The sequence below is a fragment of the Arachis hypogaea genome, chromosome 15 (assembly GCF_003086295.3).
Source record: "Arachis hypogaea cultivar Tifrunner chromosome 15, arahy.Tifrunner.gnm2.J5K5, whole genome shotgun sequence".
In the NCBI taxonomy this organism is placed as follows: domain Eukaryota; kingdom Viridiplantae; phylum Streptophyta; class Magnoliopsida; order Fabales; family Fabaceae; genus Arachis; species Arachis hypogaea.
In genome coordinates this window covers 90,987,892-91,007,013 of record NC_092050.1, presented here as the reverse complement: position 1 = coordinate 91,007,013, position 19,122 = coordinate 90,987,892, and the positions used below count along the sequence as shown (strand labels likewise).

Genomic DNA, 19,122 nt, shown 5'->3' with positions numbered 1-19,122 from the left:
GAGTGAGGTCGAATCCCACAGGGATTGATTGGTCAAGCAACTTTAATTGGAGGAATGTTCTAGTTGAGCAAAGTAGAATTTGATATGAGAATTGCAGGAAATTAAATGGCGGGAAAGTAAATGGCAGAAAATGTAAATGCTGGAAATAAAGAGATGAATATAAATGACGGAAAGTAAATTGCAGAATCTTAAATGGGGAATAGGGAATTTAGCATGAAAGTAAATGGCAGAAACTAAAGAGAATGGGTAAGATTAGAAATGGGAAATTCATTGGGCTTAGGAGATGTTGCATTCTCCAGATCAAGTTCATTTTCATCTCTTCCTCAATCAATGCATTCATTGATCTCCTTGGCAATCTTAAGTGATTGAATTCCAATGCCTTGGTAACTCAATCTCTCAAATCTTGATCAATAGCCAATTCTTTGGTCTAATTTCTCATGAGAAGAGATGAGGTGCGGTCACTGATTATACCACATGTATTTCCAAATCAAAGTATTGGGAGAATTATATATCACCATATCCGCCCAAACCCCAATTTGGTCCAACATGAGAAAGCATTTCTAGCCTGATCTCTTTATTCCTCTTCCAAGGTTCAGAAGAGTTCCAAGTATGAATAATTTCTTTTCCAAGACAACTATCCAATTGGATGAAGATTGAAAGCTTTCAAGTAAAATCAAGAGAAAAGAAAGAAGAAGAATAATGAAAACTATTATTGATCCATCAAATTACAACAGAGCTCCCTAACCTAATGAAAGAGGTTTAGTTGTTCATGGCTCTGGGAGTGAAAAGCAAAGATGGAGAGTACATTCTGAAGTAATACTAGAAGTTGCAGAGAAAGCAAAATTATACAGAGAGTAGTCCTCTCAATCCTCTTAAAAGCTCCTCTCTAGTTCAAAACTACCCCTATATATACTACTCTTCTGATCTTCCAGTTGGCTTTTCAAGTCTTGGATATGGGCCTTTGGATCTTGAGTTGAAGCAGTTTGGAATCTTCAGTGGGCTCAGCTTTACTTGCAGAGAAAGTGTGAAGTAGGCATGGACTTTGGCTAGGATGTTAGTGGCGTTAACGTTAAGTGAAAATGTGGGTTCGAGAACATTAGTGACAATCACCTTTTGCACTAACGTTCCTAGCCCAAGATGAGTTACGTTAACTTCAACGTTAGTGGCACTAACGTGACCACTAAAGTTGCCTCTTGATCCATCGCGAGCGTTATTGGCATTTACCTTTGCCAATAACATTGCCCTTGGCCCCTTCTTCCCTACGTTAGAGTCCACGTTAGTGTAGCTAACGTGACTCTTAACGTGGGTATGCCTCAACTTCGAGAGTGTTAGTGACACTTACCTTTGTCACTAACGCTTCAAACACCCTTCTTCCCACGTTAGAGTTCACGTTACTTAGGTTAACGTGACTTCTAACGTGGTAGTGATAGCCATCTCCAACGTTAGTGACAAAGGTGAGTGTCACTAACGTTGGCTCATCATTCCTTTTCTCCACGTTAGCTTCCACATTAATGCAATTAACGTGGCAACTAACGTGGCTAATAGAGGCTTAGTCCAACGTCAGTGACAAAGATGAGTGTTACTAACGTTGGCTCTTCATTGCTTCTCCCACGTTAGAGTTCACGTTAATGTAGTTAACGTGACTCTTAATGTGGCTAACTGTGCCCCTCTCCGCAACGTTAGTGGCATTCACTTTTACCACTAACGTTGGAACTTTACTTCTCTTCCACGTTAGCTTCCACGTTAACATAGTTAACGTGGACACTAGCATGGGCTATGATGGCTCATGAAAGCGTTATTGGTATTCACTTTTCTTGTTAACGTTGTAAGCTAGCCTCCTTTCCACGTTAATGGTCACGTTAGTTGGACTAACGTGGCTATTAACGTGGCATCTTCCTTGCTTCCTTTGTCCTAAAATCAAGCAAATAAAGTGCATCAAAGCTAGGTTCTAACCCATGAGATCATGCATCATTCAATTTTTCATTCAATTCATGCATAATTCTCATGAAATCATATAAAATTCACAATGTTTTCTTGAATTAAGATGTAAATGATTATTTAACCAAAACTTGCTTATTTCCTAAGAAAGTGCATGAAACTACCTTAAAACCATAAAGAAAAGGTCAGTAAAACTGGCCAAAATGCCCTGGCATCACAACACTAAACTTAAAGCTTGTTTGTCCCTAAGCAAGTACTGAAACATGAGAATTATGAATGAATTGTCAAGAGAAATAAATCATTATTGTGGAAGTCATGTCCTTGGTTTTATGGGGTTTCATGCATAGCAATTTAGGTTCATTCCTTTATTGGCTTTCAGACCTTTACCATGCCCTGGAATACTCACTTGATTGCACCCTTTGTGACTTTTATTTATTGATCCCTTTGTCTTTCCACGGTTTATTGCATCCTTAGGCTAAGTGTTCTGTGAGGGGGCGACTCTTTAAAATAAGCTTTCAGCCAACACTCCTGAGCCAGTTGGTTCAAGGTGCTAGGTGTTGAAACACCCCTAAGGACTTACTCCCTCAAGTTTCTCTCCCCCATACATGCACACCACAGGCACATGGTTTGTTATTTTCTTTCCTTGAGGCCTTGGTGTCCAGCACCTCTTTGGGTTACTAAATGTTCTGTAGCAAGGTTGCTCTTGATAGTGGATTTTCAGTTGATAATCCCGGGTTAGTTAACCCAAGTTACCAAGTGATGAAGCACTCCTAAGAACTTATTCATCCAAGCAGATCCTTGGTACAAAAGCACCATAGACATATCCCTCAAGATTGAAGCCCTTGGTGCCTAGCCTTATTTCTTATTACTTTTCTTTCTTAGTCAACTCTTATTATTCTTTTCCTTTTTCTTATTACGATCTTGTTATTTAGCTAGTCTCATGGGGTGTGTTTCAAGCATATGATTCAGGACAGATAGTTGCCTTCCTACCTTGTTGGTGAACCAACTTAGCTAAGTCATTACTACACCACAAATTTAAGGACCTACTCCACAACTTGAACATCACTCTGGTCTTTCATACCATCTCTTTTTATTTAGTTTAAAAGGACAAACATACAATAAGCAAGATGCAGATAAAAACAGGTAACTTGAACCAGCACACATATGACAAAAGCAGGGAAAGCAATTATTAAATTCTAGTGGTTTAAGCTAAAGAGTAACTATTAATCAAGGGCACATTCAGACTTCCAATTTTTAACATTTCCAAGCACAATGAATCAAGTAACAATACATCCTTTTGGTGGTGCTTTCTGTCTATCTCTTTGTTGTCATCATCCATAGCTTCTGCGTCCTTCTTCCCCTCCTTGGGTGGTGGTGCACTGTTTTTCTAGAAGGTTGATTAAATTCCTGCAAAGTTATTGAAAGTTGCTTGTTCTCCAAGCACTTGAGGGATGGTTAGCATGCATGTATACTTATGATTTTCTGAACTTCATTTGGTGTGCGAACACCAAACTTAGTTCCTTGCCTAATGCACAGATTGAATATATGCAGAGAACCTCAGGTGCTTTTATTAATAAAATGACTGTAAGATAGAAACTAAACTATTGTTAAGTGGTTTTCCTGATTGGTTGGGGCTAGCACTTGCCATTGAAGAGGTGTAATGTGATTCTAACTGAAATCTTTGGTGGAACACCAAACTTAGAATTACACATTCACTCTTGGATTGTTTTGGTGTGCAACACCAAACTTAGCTCCTCACAATACGGGGACTTACTTATACCCTTTATTTAAATGGTCATGAAAAGAAAACTACCTTAGGTTGGGTTGCCTCCCAACGAAGCACTCTTTTAGCGTCGCTAGCTCGACGATTTCTCCATCAGTTGAGATGATATTTTATTTTGGGGCTTTCCCCCATGTTTCCCATATAGTGCTTGAGCCTTTGTCCGTTCACAGTGAACGTCCTCCTTGAACTTTCCTCCATGATTTCTATGTGTCCATATGGCGAGACCTTTATGACAAGAAAAGGTCCTGACCACCTTGACTTGAGTTTCCCAGGAAAAAGTCTTAATTTGGAGTTGTAGAGGAGCACTTGCTGTCCTTTCTCAAAGCTTCTGGGTGTCAGATGGAGGTCGTGCCTTTTCTTTGCCTTTTCTTTATAAATTTTGGCATTTTCATAGGCTTGAGATCTGAATTCCTCCATATCCTGCAACTGCAAGACCCTCTTTTCACCAGTAGCAACGCTATCAAAATTTAGTAGCTTGAGAGCCCAGAGGGCTTTGTGTTCCAACTCCAATGGTAAATGACAGGCCTTTCCATACACCAGTTGTCATGGGGACATTCCGATTGGTGTTTTGAATGCTATTCTGTATGTCCAAAGAGCATCATCCAGCTTTTTTGACCAATTCTTTCTTGATGCTCCTACAGTCTTTTCCAGGATCCTTTTTAGTTCTCTGTTAGATATCCCGGTTTACCCATTGGTTTGGCGGTGGTAAGGTGTGGCAACCTTGTGTTTCACTCTGTATCGTAGGAGGAGAGCTTCTAGTGGTTTGTTACAAAAATGGCTCCCTCAATTTGGTTCAATGTTACTGTGAAGGTCAAGGCTAGGAGCTTGCTGAAATAGGTAGCCAATTTGTGTCTCAAGTTTCTTGATGGCAGCGTCTTGATTCTGCATGTTGGATCGCACTTCCTTTCGGAACACCTTACTATCTTGGATTTCCTTGCATATGCCTTCAAGTAGAGTTTCAATCCTTGATAGTCTTTCTTCCGATGATGGAGAGTTGAGATTGGAGGGATGAGAAGGGCCATTTTGGCTTTGGTATGGATGCTGAGATGTGTTGTTAGATGAGTGCTGATATGATCTCTGTGTGGGATGTTGGTGAGCTGCATTGTTGTTGGGGTTGTGGCGTCTCGGATCTTGGCCTTGGTCTTGTTGATTTCCCCACCCAAAGTTTGGGTGGTTCCTCCAGCCAGGATTATACGTTTTGGAGTATGGGTCATGGTTCTGCCTAGGTGAATTTCCAATGTAGTTGGCTTGCTCATGACTACCCTCTGCTTCTTCTTTCACTCCTTCTTGAGTTGCTGCTGAAGTGGTGATTGCTGCTACTTGATTCCTCTCCATCTTCTTGGTGAGGTCAGCAATTGCTTGGTAATCATCTTGTTTTGAACTAGCAGTGCATCCACATTGTTTAGCTCCATCACTCCTCTAGTGTTGCCTCTTTCAGAAGCATAGAAGTAGTTATTCTCAGCTACAGCCTTAATGACATCTATGGCTTCTTCAATGGTCTTCTTCTTGTTCAGAGATCCCCCGGATGAGTGGTCTACTGCCTTCTTTGATTCATAAGAAAGACCTTCATAGAAAATGTGTAACTGCACCCATTCATTGAACATATCTGGCGGGCACCTTCTTGTTAAGTCTTTAAACCTCTCACATGCTTCATATAGAGTCTCACCATCTTGCTGCCTGAAAGTTTGAACCTCAGCTCTCAACCTGTTGATTCTTTGAGGAGGATAGAATCTCGCCAAGAATTTGTTTACCACATCTTCCCAGGTTGTTAAGCTCTCCTTCGGAAAGGATTCCAGCCATTTAGATGCCTTGTCCTTGAGTGAGAAGGGGAATAGAAGTAGTCTGCAGGTGTCAGGATGAATACCATTAGACTTCACAGTTTCACATATCCTCAGGAAGGTGGTTATATGTTGATTGGGATCTTCTTGCACACCTCCTCCGAATGAACAGTTGTTCTGAACAAGGGTGATGAGCTGTGGCTTTAGTTCAAAGTTGTTGGCATGTATGGTTGGCTTTTGGATGCTACTTCCACAGTTTCCTGCGTTTGGATTGATGTAGGATCTTAGAACTCTTCTCTCTTGCCCAGCATGATGCACTGGGCCTTCTCTGCCATGGTTGTGAGCCTCTTCTTCATGATGGTTCTCCATATTCTCATCCATGTCTAGTTCAAAATACACTTCTTCTTCCTCCGTACAAACTACTCTCTTTCCTCTTGCTTCCCTCCTTAATCTAAGAAAAGTCCTCTCAGGTTCAGAATCAAAGGAAGTTGAAGCCCCGCTTCTTCTACCTGTCATACAACCAACAAGGTAAAAGCAAGAAGGGGGTAGATGCAGAGAGTATTCTTGTTAGAAATGTTGTTAGTGTGACTGGTGCAATATATCAAACAGTTAGTGGGTTAGTGAATTGAATTGTAAACAACTAAAAAAAAAAGATAGGGGGAAAAGGAAGAAAACAGCTAAACTGAAAGTGAATTACTCAAATAAAATCAAACAAAATAGAAAAAATGCTCAATCTAGTTATCCACCAATTTAATCATTATTGATGCAAAATCAATCCCCGGCAACAGCGCCATAAACTTGATGCACGGAAACTTGTCTCTCAACAGATTTCCCTCGGCAAGTATACCGAATTGTCGTCAAGTAAAAGCAAAGATGGAGAGTACATTCTGAAGTAAAACTAGAAGTTGCAGAGAAAGTAAAATTATACAGAGAGTAGTCCTCTCAATCCTCCAAAAAGCTCCTCTCTAGTTCAAAACTACCCCTATATATACTACTCTTCTGATCTTCCAGTTGGCTCTTCAAGTCTTGGATATGGGCCTTTGGATCTTGAGTTGAAGCAGTTTGGAATCTTCAGTGGGCTCAGCTTTACTTGCTGAGAAAGTGTGAAGTAGGCATGGACTTTGGCTAGGATGTTAGTGGCGTTAACGTTAAGTGAAAATGTGGGTTCGAGAACGTTAGTGACAATCACCTTTTGTACTAACGTTCCTAGCCCAAGATGAGTTACGTTAACTTCAACGTTAGTGGCACTAACGTGACCACTAACGTTGCCTCTTGATCCATCGCGAGCGTTATTGGCGTTTACCTTTGCCAATAACGTTGCCCTTGGCCCCTTCTTCCCTACGTTAGAGTCCACGTTATTGTAGCTAACGTGACTCTTAACGTGGGTATGCCTCAACTTCGAGAGCATTAGTGACACTTACCTTTATCACTAATGCTCCAAACACCCTTCTTCCCACGTTAGAGTTTACGTTACTTAGGTTAACGTGACTTCTAACGTGGTAGTGATAGCCATCTCCAATGTTAGTGACAAAGGTGAGTGTCACTAACGTTGGCTCATCATTCCTTTCCTCCACGTTAGCTTCCACGTTAATGCAATTAACGTGGCAACTAACGTGGCTAATAGAGGCTTAATCTAACGTTAGTGACAAAGGTGAGTGTCACTAACGTTGGCTCTTCATTGCTTCTCCTACATTAGAGTTCACGTTAATGTAGTTAACGTGACTCTTAACGTGGCTAAGTGTGCCCCTCTCCCCAACGTTAGTGGCATTGACTTTTACCACTAACGTTGGAGCTTTACTTCTCTTCCACGAAAGTGTTATTGGTGTTCACTTTTCTTGTTAACGTTGTAAGCTAGCCTCCTGTCCACGTTAATGGTCATGTTAGTTGGACTAACGTGGCTATTAACGTGGCATCTTCCTTGCTTCCTTTGTCCTGAAATCAAGCAAATAAAGTGCATCAAGGCTAGGTTCTAACCCATGAGATCATGCATCATTCAATTTATCATTCAATTCATGCATAATTCTCATGAAATCATATAAAATTCACAATGTTTGCTTGAATCAAGATGTAAATGATTATTTACCCAAAACTTGCTTATTTCCTAAGAAAGTGCATGAAACTACCTTAAAACCATAAAGAAAAGGTCAGTGAAACAGGCCAAAATGCCCTGGCATCAGTAGCAGATTCTGAGTAACTACGTTATGCCGAGCACTCATGAGACAAAGGTGCCAGCTGCTATGATTACCCTCATCTGGTGTGTGATGGAGGGAAAGGACTTATATCTCCCCCGCTCCATCCGGTATTACATGGCCAGAGTCCATGTCAGAGGCACCCTCTCTTTTCCGTATTTGATGACTCAGTTGGGCCGCCAAGCTGAGGTGCCCTAGGAGATTGCTGATGAAAAGCCAACCGCCACTGACTGCAAGAAGATTATCCCTCATAACAGGAAGTTCCAGGCTTTGGGTTACCGACCTACTTTTCTCACTGACTCTGCTGAGGCAGCCACATCTTTCTACTGCTCCTTCAGCTCCTGCTGCACCAGCCACCACTACTGCACCCTCACCTGCTTCAGAGCCCATCTACCACCTCGTGCATCCCCTATTTGACCGGTTGGACCAGATGGAACGCCGCAACCAGCGGCAATATGAGAAATCTGAGCGTCGCAGCAAGCGACGCTATGAGCACTTAAAGTTGATGATTCGATTTGGCCACCACAACATCCCTTCTGAGCCTGACACCCCTTCTGAGCCATCTGAGGAGGAGGCAGACGATCATGAGGAGGAGGCACGTGCAGAGGCTGAGTAGGGAGGACCTGAGCAGGCTGCGCCACATCATGAGGAGCCCCATCAGATACAGCCGGCTGATCCAGAGATCCCTCTACGGATAGAGCCTCCGCTTCAGCAGGCAGACCCTCCGACCCTCATACAGACTACAGACCCTCAGCCCACAACCGAGACACCAGCAACACATCCTTCCGGAGATGCCACTTCTTCACACACAATTTGATAGAGCATCAAGGACGATGCTATTATTTAAGTGTGGGGAGGTCGCCATCTCTGGAGAACTTTATTTTGGTGAACCACTTTCAGGCTCTCTTTTATCCTATTTTGTTTATTTTCTGTATTTTTATTTTTATTTTATCTTATCTTATTTATCTTCCAGTACTTGCACATTTTTCTGTATTTTTACTATATTTCTGCATCTTGCACTTTGGTTTATATATATATCTTAGATATTCAGTTTAGTTGCACTTTTATCTTATTAAGTTGTGACATAAAAAATATGGATTAGTTAGCTTAGTTTACCCTTTTAGCATACGATATCTGTATTTAATTGAAAATAAAAAGGTTAAACTAGAAACTTCAGTATAACAAAATCACAACAATCCACATTTTTCAAGGAAAATACTAAAATTTATAAAAGCCATTAAATGTTGGTTAATTGACAACATTTTTCAAGGAAAATACTAAAATTTATAAAAGCCATTCTAAGATTCACATTGAGTTGAATGGAACTTCTTAGTTTCCACTTGCATGACATACATAACTGATGCACGGAAGCTTGTCTCTCAACAATTTCCCTCGGCAAGTATACCGAATTGTCGTCATGTAAAAACTCACAATAGAGTGAGGTCGAATCCCACAGGGATTGATTGGTCAAGCAACTTTAATTGGAGGAATGTTCTAGTTGAGCAAAGCAGAATTTGATATGAGAATTGCAGGAAATTAAATGGCGGGAAAGTAAATGGCAGAAAATGTAAATGCTGGAAATAAAGAGATGAATATAAATGACGGAAAGTAAAGTGCAGAATCTTAAATGGGGAATGGGGAATTTAGCATGAAAGTAAATTGCAGAAATTAAAGAGAATGGGTAAGATTAGAAATGGGGGATTCATTGGGCTTAGGAGATGTTGCATTCTCCGGATCAAGTTCATTTTCATCTCTTCCTCAATCAATGCATTCATTGATCTCCTTGGCAATCTTAAGTGATTAAATTCCAATTCCTTGGTAATTCAATCTCTCAAATCTTGATCAATAGCCAATTCCTTGGTCTAATTGCTCATGAGAATAGATGAAGTATGGTCACTGATTGTACCACATGTATTTCCAAATCAAAGTATTGGGAGAATTATATGTCACCAAATCCGTCCAACCCCCAATTTGGTCCAACATGAGAAAGCATTTCTAGTATGATCCCTTCATTCCTCTTCCAAGGTTCCGAAGAGATCCAAGTATGAATAGCTTCTTTTCCAAGACAACTACCCAATTGGATGAAGATTGAAAGCTTTCTAGTAAAATCAAGAGAAAAGAAAGAAGAAGAATAATGAAAACTATTATTGACCCATCAAATTACAACAGAGCTCCCTAACCCAATGAAAGGGGTTTAGTTGTTCATGGCTCTGGGAATTGAAAACAAAGATGGAGAATGCATTCTGAAAGTAAAACTAGAAGTTGCAGAGAAAGTAAAATTATACAGAGAGTAGTCCTCTTAATCCAAAACCTCTTCTCTAGTTCAAAACTACTCCTATATATACTACTCTTCTGATCTTCCAGTTGGCTTTTCAAGTCTTGGATATGGGCCTTTGGATCTTGAGTTGAAGCAGTTTGGAATCTTCAGTGGGCTCAGCTTTACTTGCAGAGAAAGTGTGAAGTAGGCATAGACTTTGGCTAGGACGTTAGTGGCGTTAACGTTAAGTGAAAATGTGGGTTCGAGAACGTTAGTGAGGATCACCTTTTGCACTAACGTTCCTAGCCCAAGATGAGTTACGTTAACTTCAACATTAGTGGCACTAACGTGACCACTAACATTGCCTCTTGGTCCATCGCGAGCATTATTGGCGTTTCCCTTTGCCAATAACGTTGCCCTTAGCCCCTTTTTCTCACGTTAGAGTCCATGTTAGTATAACTAACGTGGCTCTTAATGTGGGCATGCCATAGCCTCGAGAGCATTAGTGACACTAAACTTTGTCACTAACGCTCCAAACGCCCCTTCTCACGTTAGTGCCCCACGTTAATTGTCTTAACGTGGCCACTAACGTGGTGGTGATTGCCATCTCCAATGTTAGTGACAATCTCCAACGTTAGTGACAAAGGTGAGTGTCACTAACGTTGGCTCATCAATTCTTTCCTCCACGTTAGCTTCCACGTTAATGCACTTAACGTGGTAACTAACGTGGCTCATAGTGGCTTAGTCTAACGTTAGTGACAAAGGTGAGTGTCGCTAACGTTGGCGATTCCTTACTCCTTCCACGTTAGAGTTCACGTTAACCAAGTTAACGTGGCTCTTAACGTAGCCAATATGGGCTTAGTCCAACGTTAGTGACAAAGGTGAGTGTCACTAACGTTGGTATTTTCTTCCTCTTCCTCGTTAGAGTTCACGTTAACTGAGTTAACGTGACTCTTAACGTAGCTAATTGCCCTTTTGGAGCGTTAGTGGCACTTACTTTTACCACTAACGATTGGAGCTTCCTTTTCTTCCACGTTAACTACCACGTTAATGTAGCTAACATGGTAATTAACGTGGGCTATGATGGCTTCGAAGACGTTATTGGCGATTACTTTTCTCGTTAACGTTGCAAGCTAGCTCGCATTCCACGTTAGTGGTCACGTTAGTTAGACTAACTTGGCTACTAACGTGGCTTTTCCTTGCTTTCCTTGTCCTGAAATCAAGCAAATAAAGTGCATCAAAGCTCTAATCCAAGTTATGAGTCATGCATCATCCAATTTGTCATTAAATTCATGCATAATTCTCATGAAATCATATAAAATTCACAATGTTTGCTTGAATCAAGATGTAAGTGAAATTCTACCCAAAACTTGCTTATTTCCTAAGAAAATGCATGAAACTACCCTAAAACAGAAAAGAAAAGGTCAGTGAAACTAGCCAGAATGCCCTGGCATCACAACACCAAATTTAAAGCTTGCTTGTCCCTAAGCAAGTACTGGAACAAGAGAATGATTAATGAAATGACAAGAGAAATGAATCATTATTGTGGAAGTCATGTCCTTAGTTTTATGGGGTTTCATGCATAGCAACTTAGGTTCATTCCTTTACTGGCTTTCAGACCTTTATGATGCCCTGGAGTACTCACTTGATTGCACCCTTTTAGACTTTTATTTGTTGACCCCTTTATCTTTTCAAGGTTTATTGCATCCTTAGGCTAAGTGCTCTGTGAGGGGGCGACTCTTTAAAATAAGCTTTCAGCCAACACTCCCGAACCAGTTGGTTCAAGGTGCTAGGTGTTGAGACACCCCTAAGGACTTACTCCCTCAAGTCTCTCTCCCCCAGACATGCACACCATAGGCACATGGTTTGTTATTTTCTTTCCTTGAGGCCTTGGTGTCCAGCACCTCTTTGGGTTACTAAATGTTCTGTAGCAAGGTTGCTCTTGATAGTGGATTTTTAGTTGATAATCCCCGGTTAGTTAACCCAAGTTACCAAGTGATGAAGCACTCCTAAGAACTTATTCATCCAAGCAGATCCTTGGTACAAGAGCACCACAGACACATCCCTCAAGATTCAAGCCCTTGGTGCCTAGCCTTATTCTTTATTACTTTTCTTTCTTTTTCAACTCTTATTGTTCTTTTCCTTTTTCTTATTAGGATCTTGTTATTTAGCTAGTCTCATGGGGTGTGTTTCAAGCATATGACTTCAGGACAGACAGTTGCCTTCCTACCTTGTTGGTGAACCAACTTAGCTAAGTGATTACTACACCACAAGCTTAAGAACCTACTCCACAATTGATCATCACTCTGGTCTTTCATAACATCTCTTTTTATTTGACTCAAGGGACAAGCATACGAGTAAGCAAGGTGAAAATGAAGACAAGTAAATTGAACCAGCACACATATGACAAAGGCAATGAAAGCAAATATTAAATTCTAGTGATTTAAGCTAAAGAGTAACTATTAATCAGGGGCACATTCAGACTTCCAATTTTTTTTAACATCTCCAAGCATATGGGATCAAGTAGCAATACAACCTTTTGGTGGTGCCTTCTGGTTATCTCTTTGTTGTCATCATCCATAGCTTCTGCGTCCTTCTTCGCCTCCTTGGATGGTGGTGCACTATTTTTCTAGAAGGTTGATTGAATTCTTGCAAAGTTATTGGAAGTTGCTTGTTCCCCAAGCACTTGAGGAATAGTTAGCTTGCATGTATATTTGTAAATTTCTGGACTTAATTTGGTGTGTGAACACCAAACTTAGTCTATTGCCTAATGCAGAACCTCATGTGCTTTTATTGATAAAACAACTATGAAATAGAAACTAAACTATTGTTAAGCGGTTTTCCTGATTGGTTGGGGCTAGCAACTTGCCATTGAAGAGGTGTAATGTGATTCTAACTGAAATCTTTGGTGGAACACCAAACTTAGAATTTCACATTCACTCTTGGATTGGTTTGTTGTGCAACACCAAACTTGGCTCCTCACAATACGAGGGAAACTGCTTATATCCTTTATTAAGATGATCATGAAAAAGAAACTACCTTAGGTTGGGTTGCCTCCCAACGAAGCGCTCTTTTAGCGTCGCTAGCTCGACGATTTCTCCATCAGTTGAGATGATATTTCATTTTCGGGCTTTCCCCCATGTTGCCCATGTAGTGCTTGAGCCTTTGTCCGTTCACAGTGAACGTCCTCTTTGAACTTTCCTCCATGATTTCTATGTGTCCATACGGCGAGACCTTTGTGACAAGAAAGGGTCCTGACCACCTTGATTTGAGTTTCCCAGGGAAAAGTCTTAATTTGGAATTGTAGAAGAGCACTTGCTGTCCTTTTTCGAAGCTCCTGGGTGCCAGATGGAGGTCGTTCCTTCTCTTTGCCTTTTCTTTATAAATCTTGGCATTTTCATAGGCTTGAGATCTGAACTCCTCGATTTCCTGCGGGTGCAAGACCCTCTTTTCACCAACAGCAACGCTATCAAAATTTAGTAGCTTGAGAGCCCAGAGGGCTTTGTGTTCCAGCTCCAATGGTAAATGACAAGCTTTTCCATACACCAGTTGATATGGGTACATCCCGATTGGTGTTTTGAATGCCTTTCTGTATGCCCAAAGAGCATCATCCAGCTTCTTTGACCAATCCTTTCTTGATGCTCATACAGTCTTTTCCAGAATCCTCTTTAGCTCTCTGTTAGATATCTCAGTTTGCCCACTTGTTTGGGGGTGGTAAGGCGTGGCAATCTTGTGTTTCACCCCGTATCATAGGAGGAGCGCTTCTAGTGGTCTGTTACAAAAATGGCTCCCTCCATCACTGATGAGTGCTGGAGGACTCCGGACCGGCTAAAGATGTTCTTTCTGAGGAAGTTCATGACTACCTTTTTGTCATTCGTTTGGGTTGCAATAGCCTCTACCCACTTGGAAACGTAATCCACTGCTACCAAGATGTACTTGTTTGCATATGAGGTTGGGAATGGTCCCATGAAATCGATTCCCCAGACATCAAACAGTTCCAGTTCTAAGATGAAATTCTGTGGCATCTCATTTCTTTTGGGTAAGTTTCTAGCTCTTTGACATTCATTGCAGTTCTTTACTAGTTCTTTGGCATCCTTGAAAAGGGTGGGCCAAAAGAATCCGCTTTGTAACACCTTGGCTGCAGTTCTATCCCCTCCAAAATGGCCTCCATAGCACGAGCCGTGGCAGTTCCACAAGACTTCTCATCCCTCTTCTTCCGAAACACATCTTCTCAAGATTCCATCTGAACACTTCTTGAAGAGATATGGTTCATCCAAAACAAAATACTTTGCGTCATTGATGAGCTTTCTCTTTTGATGTTTTTTGATCTCTAGAGGTAAAGCCCCATTTGCCTTGAAATTGGAAATGTTTGCAAACCAGGGTGCTTTGTGAACCATCATTAACTGCTCATCTGGGAAACATTCATTTACACTCGTATCATGTGTTCCACCTTTGTCATAAGGGATCCTGGATAGGTGATCGGCTACCTTGTTCTCCACTCCTTTCTTGTCTCTAATCTCAATATTGAATTCCTGCAACAATAAGATCTACCTTATCGGTCTTGGTTTTGACTCCTGCTTGGCAAACAAGAATTTAAGTGCTGTGTGGTCTGTGAAAACAATCACTTTGGCACCAATGAGGTATGATCTAAACTTGTCAAATGCAAAAACTATTGCTAGCAACTCCTTTTCAGTGGTGGTGTCATTTCTTTGAGTGTCATTGAGGACTTTGCTGGCATAGTATATCACATGGACTAAGTTATCTTTCCTCTACCCTAACACTGCCCCTACTGCAAAATCAGATGCATCACACATCAGTTCAAATGGTAAGTTCCAATTAGGTGGGGAAATGATAGGGGCAGAGGACAGCCTCTTTTTCAAGTTTTCGAATGCTAGCGTGCATTTTTCATCAAAGACAAATGGTGCATCAGATACAAGGAGATTGCTTAAGGGCTTGGCTATCTTTGAAAAATCTTTAATAAACCTTCTGTAAAAGCCGGCATGCCCTAAAAAGCTCCTAATTGCCTTGACATCACTTGGTGGGGGTAATTTTTCAATGAGTTCCACCTTAGCTCTATCTACCTCAATGCCTTGGTTAGAAACCTTATGGCCAAGAACTATTCCCCCTTTCACCATAAAGTGACATTTCTCCCAGTTCAAGACCAAGTTGGTCTCTTGACATCTTTTTAATACCAGGGCCAAGTGATTTAGGCAATTAGTGAAGGAATCTCCGAATACCGAAAAGTCATCCATAATGACTTCAATGAATTTTTCTATCATATCTGAGAAAGTGGAGAGCATGCAGCGTTGGAAAGTTGCAGGTGCATTACATAGCCCAAATGGCATGCGCCTGTAGGCAAACACTCCATATGGGCAAGTGAATGAGGTTTTCTTTTGGTCTCTCGGATCAATCACTATTTGGTTATATCCTGAATAACCATCGAGAAAACAGTAACATGCGTGTCCTGCAAGTCTTTCCAGCATCTGATCCATGAAAGAAATGGGGTAATGATCTTTTCTTGTAGCTTCATTAAGTTTTCTATAGTCTATGCACATCCGCCATCCTATGACGGTCCTTGTAGGGATTAGTACGTTCTTCTCATTGGGGACTACAATAATTCCTCCCTTTTTTGGGACAACTTGCACGGGGCTGACCCATGGGCTGTCGGAGATCGGGTAGATTACCCCTCCTTGCCATAACTTCATAACTTCTTTCTGTACCACTTCCTTCATGACTGGATTCAGCCTCCTTTGAGGTTGAATGGAAGGTTTGGCATCATCTTCCAACAGTATCTTATGCATGCATATGGCCGAACTGATTCCTTTCAGGTCAGCGAGGGTCCATCCAATGGCATCCTTATGCTTTCGCAATACTTGGAGTAATTCATCCTCTTGATCTCGGCTGAGGGATGAGTTTATGATTACTGGGTAACTTTCACTCTCTCCTAAGTATGCATATTTGAGAGTGGGTGGCAGAGCTTTGAGTTCAAGTTTGGGTGCTTCTATCTTTTTATTCTCTTCCTTTGGTGCACCCTGTATATGAATCTCTGCTGTTGCAGCCTCTTCGCTAGATGTTGATTCCTCCTCTGTTAACCCTTTAAGTTCTTCTTCTTCTTCAAAAATCTCCTGTACTGCATCTTCTAGTGAATCCAACCTCATACATTCTCCCAATGGTTCTGGTGGGTAACTCATGACCTTGAACACATTGAATGTCATCTTTTCATCGTGTAATCTCAGGGTGAGTTCACCTTTTTGAACGTCAATGACAGCTCTAGCAGTGGCTAAGAACAGTCTACCCAGGATGATGGAGGCTTTGGCTTCCTCCTGCATGTCCAGCACTACAAAGTCTGCTGGGAAGATGAAGTCTCCTACCTTCACTAGCAAGTCTTCCACTATGCCGTGAGGAAACTTGAATGATCGGTCTGCCAGTTGTAAGGCCATTTTTGTTGGCTTGGCCTCCTCAATCTTCATTTGTCTCATCATAGCTACAGACATCAGATTTATGCTGGCTCCTAAATCACATAGAGCCTTTTCTGCTGTTATTTCTCCTATAATACAAGGAATCTGGAAGCTCCCAGGATCCTTCAATTTCTGGGGCAATTTATGCTGAATGATGGCACTACATTCTTCGGTTAGTATCACGTGTGACCCACGCGTACGCGTGACAGACGCCACATGAAGGAATCTGCAGAAAATACCCTCAGCAATTTCTGGACCCTTTTTCGGCCCAAATCCAAGCCAAAATCACAGAATATAAGCCAAAGAATGAAGGAAGCAAAAGAGACGGAGAGAGAGAACTTTTCATATTCATAATTTTAGGTTTTAAATGTAGTTTTTAGAGAGATAGAGGCTCTCTCCTCTCTCTTAGGTCTTAGAATTTGGATTTCTCCTATTTATGGTTATTTCCTCATATCAGATTCAATGTTTCCAACTTTAATTTATGTTTCTATTCTACTTTTATTTTTTCTAATACTTTTACTTGTATCTGATTTATGTTGCCAAATTGGCTTATGAACCTTTTCATGTTAAGATTTGAATATTCTATTTAATGAAATTTTAGGTATTTCAGATTAATGATTGTTTTATTCTATTTATGATGCTTTCAATTTAATTTAGATTTTTCTCCTTTTGCTTTGGTTAAGTAATTGGTAACACTTGAGTTATGAAACTCAGCAGTTGATTGGAAATTAGGATTGCTGATTGATTTGGATCCTTCTAAATCTAGCCTTTCCATAGGAGTTAACTAGGACTGAGGAATCAAGTTAATTAATCCACTTGATTTACCTTTATTTAGTAAGGGTTAACTAACTGGGAGCAAAATCCAATTCTCATCACACCTGATAAGGATAACTAGGATAGGATTCCCAGTTCTTATACCTTGCCAAGAGTTTTCTTTATAATTATTAATTTATTTTCCTTGCCATTTAAATTACTTGTTCCCTATTTCAAAAACCCAAAAATATACAATTTTCCATAACCAATAATAAATCATACTTCCCTGCAATTCCTTGAGATACGACCCAAGGTTTAAATGTTTCGGTTATAAATATTGGGTTTTGTTACTTGTGACAACCAAACTTTTGTACGAAAGGATTATTGCTTGGTCTAGAAACTATACTTGCAACGAGAATTTATTGTGAATTCTAAACCATCAATCTTCTGATCGTCAATGATCCTCTCGGATGAAAAATACCAGGTACGATCTCTGCACGGCTAATCAACTGTCGGATTTCTCGTATCGGATGAAAAATACCATGTACAGCTACCGTACGGCTAATCATCTGTCGGTTCCCACTAGCGTCGGAATAGGACCCTTGTCCTTTTGCACACTGTCACTCCGCCCAACAATCGCAGGTTTGAAGCTCGTCACAGTCATCCCTTCCCAGATCCTACTCGGAATACCACAGACAATGTTTAGATTTTCCAGATCCCAGGAATGCTGCACATTTAGTTCTAGCCTATACCACAAAGGTTCTAACCTCCGGACTCGGTCCGTGGATTAGAAACCCAAGAGATACGCACTCAAGCTGTCGCCCAATGACTAGGTTGAGCTCAAATAGAATGGGAGTAGTTGTCAGGCACGCGTCCATAGGTTGAGGATAATAATGAGTGTCACAGATTATCATATTCTCTATATTGAAGTACGAGTGAGTATCTTAGAATAGAATCAAGCGTGATTGAATAAAACACAGTAGTAATTGCATTAATCCATCGAAACACAGCAGAGCTCCTCACCCTCACCTATGGGGTTTAGAGACTCATGCCGTAGAAGATAAAATATGAAGTGTAAAAAATGTCATGAGTTTCAAAATAAATCTCTAAAGGTAGTTTTTATACTAGACTAGTAACTTAGGTTTACAGAAAATGAGTAACTAACTGCAGATAGTGCAGAAATCCACTTCCAGGACCTACTTGGTGTGTGCTTGGGCTGAGCTTTCTAGCTTTCACGTTCATATGCCCAAAGTTGGCGTTAAACGCTACCCTGAGTGCCAGAATGGGCATTTAACGCCGAAAAAGGTGCCAGTTCTGGCGTTTTGCGCCAGAAAGTTTTAGGCTGACTTTGGATGCCAGTTTGGGCCATCAAATCTCGGGCAAAGTATGGACTATTATATATTGCTGGAAAGCCCAGAATGTCTACTTTCCAACGCAATTGAGAGCCCAGAATGAATTTTGTGGCTCGAAAAATCAATTTCGAGTGCAGGAGGGTCAGAATCCAACAGCATCTGTAGTCCTTTTTCAGCCTCTGAATAAGATTTTTGCTCAGATCCCTCAATTTCAGCCAGAAAATACCTGAAATTATAGAAAAACATAGAACTCATAGTAAAGTCAAGAAATCTGATTTTTGAATAAAAACTAATAGAAATATAATAAAAAGTAACTAAAACATGCTAAATACTATATAAAAACAATGCTAAAAGCTCATCACAACACCAAACTTAAATTGTTGCTTGTCCCCAAGCAACTAAAAATAAAATAGGATAAAAAAGAAAGAGAATATACAATAAATTCCAAAATTATCAATGAAGATTAGTCTTAATTAGATGAGCGGGGCTAGTAGCTTTTTGTTTCTGAACAGTTTTGGCATCTCACTTTATCCTTTGAAGTTTAGAATGATTGGCTTCCATAGGAACTCAGAATTCAGATAGTGTTATTAATTCTCCTAGTTCAATGTGTTGAT

General features: G+C 40.7%; 1 non-coding gene across 1 annotated transcript; it reads left to right on the top strand.

The window, feature by feature from the left end:
- Positions 1-5,320: 5,320 nt before the first annotated feature.
- Positions 5,321-5,427, top strand: LOC112752631 (small nucleolar RNA R71). The gene has a single exon (XR_003177058.1). It is a non-coding gene; the product is annotated as a small nucleolar RNA R71 (small nucleolar RNA).
- Positions 5,428-19,122: the final 13,695 nt, after the last annotated feature.